The following is a 9,110-nucleotide window of genomic DNA, read 5'->3' as shown; positions in this document are numbered from 1 at the left end:
GGTTCCTACCTGTTATGCGCGGGCGCTGAGAGTGGCCTTCTCGAAGTTGGGCAAAGTTGAAACTCGGAGAAAAATATGGCAAAGCACATTTTGGTTATTATTGAAGTGTCTTAAATTATAGAGTGCATATTAAGCAGAGTTATATGACTTGGGCCAACAGGGAAATAATATCCTCCAGCTTCTGCGGAGCTGTGCGCTTGAGTGGGCAGATAAAAGCTGGTGTAAAAATGGGTAGTGGATGAAGAAATGTTTTGGAGGTGTAAAGTGATTGTTATTCAGAGGACACTGCTCTGTCACCGCCGGCAGTGCAGCCTTGAGCCCTGCCCGTCATCCCCGCGAATTTCACACACATCTAGCTGTTTCGCCCATATTTTTTTTCCATTTAGTTTGTTTTTCCATTTTAATTTCCTGCCTATCTGCTGGGACTCAAGCCAAGGCCTTGTGTTTTAGAGTCTATCTTTATCTTACATCTCGCTCGCCGACGTCGGCTCGTTCCCTCAGCGGAGGAAAAAGGGTCTCGGCAGTCATGAACCATTTAGCCAGAGGAAACCGAAGGGCTGCTGCTTTAAACTGGGATTTTTGGACCAATCTGCGCAGTGTATTCGAATTGCAGAGTAACAAATGGACAGTGGAAGGGGTTTGTAATGGTGATTAGAGTCTGAAATTGGTTCAGATTTACAGTGTCAGTCAGAGATGGAGGGGAAGGAATAAGCAGTCTAAGCGGTCTAATGGATCCATCAGCTCGCTTCGGCTGCTCAGTGGGCCGAGTGAGGTCACCAGCCATCCGCGGGCGGCACAAAAGCACTTCAATTTTGTTAGGAAATGTATCAATTTAACTGACTCGAGCGGCACACTGGAAACCTAATGAATCTGGACTCAATTTTCCACCACACTGCCTCTGTGAACTGGAGGAAACAATGCTGCTGGTGAAGGATTGAGGGAAGCCCGCCGTGATTGGCTGGCGGCGACCGCGCTGCCACCGTGCCGGCCAGTTGGGAAGACAGGGACCGGCCTTCGTTTATCTAGCGATAGCCGCGACCCGGACCGCTGTCACTCATCTAACAATGATGTCATTAAAGGTAAATTGGCCTCTATTTCAGCGGGATGATAATGCTAATTGAGTGGCAAAACATAATACCGAGAGCTGTTGTGTGCCGTTAAGGGGAGGAGGGGGACAGATTAAATGGCCATACAATGGTGGGTGTCAGGCACGGCAGATGTTGCTTTGTGCTGAGGACTGCATTGACATATCTCTTGCTTGTCAGGCCTGGGCTTTAGGAGAGTCTTACAGGACTGGGGACCAGATGGTCTCACACAGAGTCTGACTAAAGCGGTTAAACAGAGGCTGGTTATTAAAAAAAGACAACTCCACCACAAGAAATGTGTTGCTTGGTAAATAAGAGAGCCGGACTGCCTTATCGATCTTACTGCCACGCGCCAGGCTGACTGCGGGCTAATGAAAGGCCTCTGGATGGTGGGCGTCATGTTTATTTAGGGGCAGGCCTCAGATCAGCCACCGTTCCCCCCTCGGCGGAGCACGAGAAAGAGAGAGGCGGCGAGAAGGAAACTCTTAACGCTCACAGTGTGGCGCTTTTCATTTGCCTGATGTTATTGGATTGATTTATTCGGATTCTCCGTGCATGTTTTACTTCAGATATAAAGGGAGCGATTACCTCGCAACAATCATTATAGTAATTATTCCTTTCCTGTTTCCATCTAAATTGATACCGTCGACATGATTACCAATTATACTTGTTATTACCACAGTATTTAGATAACAGTGTAACAGTTTTGCTTTTATACTCGTTGTTAATTTGTCAGTAGACATCACACTGCGTTGTGATTTCTGCAAACATAATGCTTCATAATTACTGTACAGCTGAACCTGCAATCTGGGTACTAAATGGAAGCAAAGCGCCGCCGGTGTTAAGACACATCTGCTGTTAGTTTTTTTTTTTTTGCTATAAGGATTCCACACCTGGATTTCTCGGAATGTATCACTTAGCTGCCATGTTTATCACACTGTAAATCCAGCAGACACATTTTAATGTTCGCCGGCTCTGTGGATTAGAATTGAAAAGTGGCCCTTCCACTTGACCTCCCTATTATTACGAACACTGATCTCATTTGGCAAGGCAGACACCAGCAGCCTCCGATGTGTTTCACATGCCTTCAAAGCAAATTCTGCTAAACGCCAGGTGATGAGGAGAGCAAAACACTATTTATGAAATAAAGCTGTCAAATCGTGGATCTATATCAGATTTACTTAGTCTTATTTGAAGAAATATTAGAACATTACTCTGATGAGGTCAGATCGCTTTTCGGGTGAAAAGTGGGAAACTTTTAATTCTCCTACATTTATTTATAAAGTGATATTTATTTTTTATGTTTAAAACCTAATTAATCTAATTAGTGTTAATTGTCAGTGGATTGTTAAAATATGTGAACTTTTGGCATCTTTTATTACTATGCAAACTGAACTCTGCAGTACAGCTGGATACAATGGAACAGGGAAAGTAAGCTGTAGCTCATCTCAGCAGGGTGTGCAGCTTCATTTGTAAAATAATGCAGATGAATAGGGTTCGGTTTAGAGGCTGCTTTCTTATACAAATCCTAGCTGTACCTAAAGCAGATTCTTATTGGTTATAAGAGTGTTAGAGGGGCACTCATCAGTATGGCAGTTGAACGTCATGGAAGTAATAGTTGCCAGTTTCCTAAGACGTTGTAGAATTGCATTATTCACAGTAAGTGAGCGAAAGTATCCGATAATACGTGATGAAATGAATAGTTTGGCTGGCCATATGATTTCAACATGTCAGCCACCATAAAGCGACCTTGCGCATGTTAAATAAAGCAGCTTTTATGACATGACTATTTTTTTTTTCATATGTGAGTGTATAAGATTTTCTTTGATTCAGAAACAATAAAAACATATGCCAATAATCAAAAAGCACAAAAGCACACATAATCTTTTTAATCTAATAATCTTGCTTTTCTTTTAACCTGTAGTGAACAGTGAAACTGAGAAGGTTTTATATATACATTTTTAGGCTATGCATCATTTTAAATAAAATAGAACTCCATATCATTTCAAATAAAGCTTAAAAAATCTGAAACTAGTCAGCTGTTATTGTTACATTACAGTAAAAACAATAATAATAATGATAAAAAGGTAGTTACCATCTTTATCCACATTTCAAACATTCTAATCAAAATTTGCAAGATTTTAAACAATATTTTATTTGTCTATATATATATAGAGAGAGAGAGAATTTACAATATTTTCTATTATATAATGACATGTCAGTATAAAATAAATCATTCATGAATTATCAACAACATCTGAATTGTCAGTCAAACATCAGACTACTTGCTTGGGCCCAACACAACAGTGAGCTGTGTGTTTTTCTTTCAGTTCGAGGTTAAAAATGCTGCTCAAGCATTGCCTAAATTGTTCTCATCCCACTTCACTTACCACCTGGATCACACTCCTGAATTACTCAATCAGAGTTAGTTTAGGAGCAGGACAAAGCGCTAAGAGAGGCTGATGATGTGACCAGAGCTCAGATTGATGTGTGATTCCCTGACATTTCAACCATGCTTGCTCTGCTCTCCTTCAATCAGCCTGTGCTCTTCGCTTTGTCATTTCAGCTGGAACAAACACAAATAAGCAGGCAGATTTGCGCCCGAGCCCTCAGGACAGGAAAAGTTTTGAAATGCTATTTGACAGGTTCACGTCGGCTGTTTTATTTTGTCTCTCCTCTCTGTCCCCTAGGTGTTTGACTGTGAGACATTTAATCGTGGGACTAGCGCTTTCATATCAGTAACAAAAATCAAATAATGCAAGATGATTTACTCCCCCTAGCAACCGAGGAGCACACTCATAGCAACCAGTCGAGCTTCGGGCCTCAGTGTAATCAGCTTGAAAATATTTCAATTATTGTGTTGATTTTAGTGGATTTGAGAGGCGATCGGTGAGCGCCTCAGTACATTCAGCCCATGACCTGCAGAGGAAGACATTGATTTAAACAGGTGTCAGAGAGGGAAAGTAGAGGCAATTTAAATGGGAATGGGATAGCAAAGTCATTGAGCACTGTTCAGTGCATGTGTGACATCCGCCTGCTGCTGCCGAATCAATGCAGCTCAACTGAACGAAAGAAAAAAAAAATCTCACCTTGAGGAATCATCCGTCTGCCGTGGCCCAGTGGAGCAGGAGGATGGAGGTTTCGCCGCGCTTCTCCCCAGCCTGTCTAAAGCCTGATCGGGGTCTTTAGCCGTGCACGTGGGTCCACAGGTGACTCTGTGGATTGAAAAGCTAAGGAAGTGTCTTAAAGCAGGGTGCACGCTAAATAATACACATGCCGTTTATGTTGGGTTGAGCCCTGAAAAATCAACTATGGTGGCTGAAATAGGAACAATGGCCGCGTTTATGTCAAAGGTAATGCAGTATCTGCGTCTGAAACTTTTTGACTACAATTGGAGCTAGGAGTTTTTCTTTGTTTCCCCAAAGAAAAGAGACAACTGCTTCACTAAGATAAATGGAGACTGCGTAATTCCAAACATAAGATGCAGCGCTAATGCATAATTGTACTTTTCACACTATTTTACGGGCCCAAGTGAAGTGGAAGCGGTATGGTGTATTGTAATCTTTTTGCTTAAAATGTCATTTCTCTTTAAAGGATTTATTAGGACTAAATTTAGCAGTGTTGCCCACCATTATCTTAACCGCTGGAAATATTAACATTGGCCTTTTATTGAATTTGCAGGGTTATATTTAGCATGCAAATTGATTCCTTTCACTTTTCCACAAATACAGATCATTTCAGCACGGCTAATTTTGAGGCAATGAGAGGAGACGCAAGTGTAATTAAAAGCGCAGACTTCTCCGTCTGCAACTCTGAGTGTCCCAAACTCAATCTCGCCCCCAACCCCTCCGTACCAGTCCTCCTGTTTTATCTTTTGTGGTGATTGTATCATCATCCCAGGCGTATCTTCCATTACCAGTGATGTTCACTGGTATTTATAGCATTAACATGCTGGATTTCACATTTGTATGTAAGATTTCAGACAGGAATATGGCAGCTTTTGTTTCTATTCTTCTCTATTGCCTTTGCTCATGGCGACGTCCACACCATGCAGCGCATGTGATCCTCACTAGAAGACAATGCATTTAAAAAAAAACAAGTATGGCTACTCAATCAAATAAATGTGCAACAAATGTATTTCTAGGGATCAGATCATCTGCGCTCTATCTGAAAAAGGAAATGCCTCATGGACCTGGTGGCACAGCTATTAGATCAAAACATCCCAGATATGTTGACAGAAAATAATGTAAATGTGTCTTTGTGCTTTGTGATCACGCAGACAGAGGATTTGTGTAATCATTTGCTGATATCCAATGCCCACGGTCAGTCTGTGAGCTATGGGTATGTGTAGGTGTTGATTGTGTTATGTGTTATGAGTGGGTGAGTTCAGTTGACTGTCAAACACACACTTTCCCCAGAGGTAATGGATTTGAATATTTTATAAATGCAATTTTTTTGCCAAATGCAGCTTTATATTGTCATAGTATTATTATATATTATTTGAGTGGATGGGAAATCAAAAATGACCCTATTTACCGTATTAATGCATGTTATTAATGGTGTTACGGTGAACGATTCACCAATGCATGTTATTTAAAAGTTTTTAAAAAAGGTTGTTTTCATATTTTTTTTATCAAAATATAATAAATTGCTATTCCTCTTAAACAACTTTCCTTTTCCACTGACATCACTTAGCCCGTGCAGTTATTGTATAAGACAGCCGTGCACGCTGAAAAATAATTCTGCTGATTTGCAAAAAAAAAAAGGCCCAATATTACCCAATTTTATGATGCACAGTTAAAAAAATCAATACAATTTGTGTAATATTATTATTTAGAAAATTAAGATTTTTCTAATTATATATGTATGGTTTTAATGTGCATATGAAAATAAAAGTTGTCAAAAGTTTTCAAGAGGTGTAATTTACTTAGTCTGCAAAGGACTGGGAAAATATGCTAAAATGCTCAATTTAATTTCAAAGAACTTTATATGAACACAAGTTTGTAAATAAATATGCTTTTTTCACAAAATCTGTATTTTTCTGTAGCTGTTTGGATGTAGAAAAAACCCCATAGACATAGCAGAAAACATCTGGGTCATGTTTGCATTTTCTTCTGCCACTGGCCATAATTCTAATCTTGAAATCAGGATTAGGCACAAAATAATGTCATAAAATGTCAAATTAAATTAAATTAAAAAGTAAAATTAAATTAAATTAAATTGAACATTATACTTTGTGAGAAATTGTAAAACAGGCACTATTTTTGGAATCAGCTCCCCAAAATCAGTAAGAAACAAGTATTGGATTTCATTCAGCAAACCTGATGCAAGGCGGTGTAATATTTAGGCAGTGTTTTTGCAAACTCATATTCAGCCTTGCTTACCTTGCAAAATTTTTCCTCATGTTTCACTTCAAAATACATTGCATTAACAAGTAAAATAGTTGTGACAGCAGTTTACATTGATTTTAGCCACATAGTAGATTGCATTGTTAAACCATAGCATGCCACCAATTCGGTTTTCTGTGCCTGCTTATTTCGTACAACAGAAACCATCTAAATTTGCTCATATATGCATGGTATTAGACATACTTTATAGATCATCTCCAGGCATTAGGTGTAGTAAACATCTGTGTATCATCACTCACACCATTTGTGGCACTTGCCATCAGTGGCATAGTTATTTAAAACTTGTGAAAAATATTTGAGATAGTCTGTGTTAATGTCCTCATTTGAAGCACAAAAAAATCTCCATGGGAGGATTTTTGAATATGAGCGGTGCTAATGTGTGTGATCACACATTAATAGTCTGACAGTATCTCACTCTCCACAGCCAGTCTATTAGGATTTTACACAGAGGTAGGGTCTAAGTGTCAGGTGTCATAATTTAATTGTGTTGTTTTCTATGTCTCCCCTTCACTTTTGGGATGAGTTTGCAGGCTAATCTATGTAGTGTTCTGTCACTACCCTCTATCCTGTCTTTTTCTTTGTTTTAAACCGGGGATGCAAGTAATTCACCTTTGCATTCAAGTCTTCAAATGAGCCCAGCAGGACGACTGGATCATTATCTCAAAGCAATTGCATTGTAATGGGATAAATTAAATGTTAATCTTGTATTGTGTGAATTGAAAGGAGGAAGTCGTCATCGGTTTGTTTAGTTGTTTTTCTCTGCACAAGTCGGTATAATGTGATTTTAAGTACACAGACAATGAATGGACACTGTTCTACAGGACTGTTTAATAGCTATTTTTATAGTTCAAGCTGATAAAATGCCATCCATAAATGAATTGATCATAAAACAACTGTTTTCAATGTTCTCTGGCCCTCACATTTTGTCATTTATAAATAAAGGTGATTACTCTATTTAAGAAAATTGTCTTTGTTCTTGATCACTGGCAACAGATATTAACACACGTACACAAGAGCAGCTCCAAGTTGGCAAACGCCGGGAATTAGTGAATGACAGAATGAGAGGGGGAAAAAATCCGTCCTAATAGCCTAAATATTTGGAAATTCCTTCCATGTGTTTATCCGTGCACACTCCTCGCTCATGCTCATGTATTTTATTCCAAATAAATGAACTAGGTTTTGATAAGCTACTTCGGAAGCACAATTGTTTGGCGAAGTTAATTACTGACTCAGTATATCTACAATGAACCTGTCTTCACACTATTGTACAATGTTGCATTTCCATTCTTATATTTTGATGTTGAAATTCAAGTTACAGTAATCCTGTACATTTTCCTATGTTATCCCAAATGATAATTCAAAATTTTACTGACATTTACTTTACATATATTACGTCTAATTGAATTTGTATTTGGTAGCAAGACTGGGGAATCATGATTTGTTGGCGGAAAAATGAATGTCCTGTTGCTAGCCCATGTATCCATCTTAAAAGTTATTGGTGGTGCTTTAATTCATTCTTGCCTGCCTTAATCATTTATTTTGAATGGCTGAGCAGCTTATCAATCACACCAAAATTAGTGTTATGTCCTAAAACTTCCCTTCCTCAGGTTCTCCACTGGTCGCCAATACAGTGTTGGATAAAAGCAATCCACAGCCAACCTGGAGCGACTGATAGATATGGTCACACTTTACAGAGGTAAACAGTATTGATTCGGTTCCACTATCGTCTCTAATTTTCTTCCAGCCATTGAACAATACGATCCTTTATAACTAATCACACTCACTTATAGGGCTGGAACAAGACATTTGAGTGTGTTTTTCTTTGACTGTTTTGTTTTACAGTGAGGTGATCTTTCGGATGGACAGATGGATCGTCTGTATTGAAGTGTTTCTGCGCTGTCACATCTCCCCACTTCCACTGCTCTAATTTGATTGATTGGGCCAGCATCAGGGCTGTAGCACTAGACACATCTGAAAGTAACATTTCAGACCCAGTTAGAACCTTTTTCTCCTCACTGTTAAATAAAAAAAAGTGGACCCTGAGTGAGATCAAGTTTTTGGGGCCTATCCTTGAGCCTTTCTGAGCCCTAATGGGATAGTGAATGTCTGTACAACCAGGGAGTCCAAAGGATTAAACACTCGGTAATGCGCATGTAAAGTCTGAGTTACTGGTCAAGCTGCGTTAAAAGCTTTCGCAATTTTGGTTTAATGATGTAGCTGGGAGATTGTGACTGGCTTTCTATAGGACATTTAAAACCCTTTTGATATAATTGCAACTGAGATTAATGTAGACATACATTGACAAAGCAGTGTTAAGATTAGGGTTATTATTTATATATAGGGTTATAAGATTAAGAAAAAAATGTTAAATATAAATATATTATGTGTGTATATATATATATATATATATATATATATATACACACAATATTACAGTAATAGACCTTAGTCAAGGTAGATGCCATATTGAATTTTTCACCAATAAAAATAGGCTTTGGGGAATTACAATGGTATGCAATCGATGTAGCCTAATTTTCCAACCCGATCTCATGAAAGTGCGTATAAATAGTATGCCAAATAAAAACGAAAACTCGTGGTATTGATACGCAAAAATGGA

The sequence above is a fragment of the Sinocyclocheilus anshuiensis genome, unplaced genomic scaffold (genome assembly GCF_001515605.1).
Source record: "Sinocyclocheilus anshuiensis isolate Anshui unplaced genomic scaffold, SAMN03320099.WGS_v1.1 scaffold58, whole genome shotgun sequence".
NCBI classification, from domain to species: Eukaryota; Metazoa; Chordata; class Actinopteri; order Cypriniformes; family Cyprinidae; genus Sinocyclocheilus; species Sinocyclocheilus anshuiensis.
Note: the sequence above shows the minus strand (reverse complement) of the source record.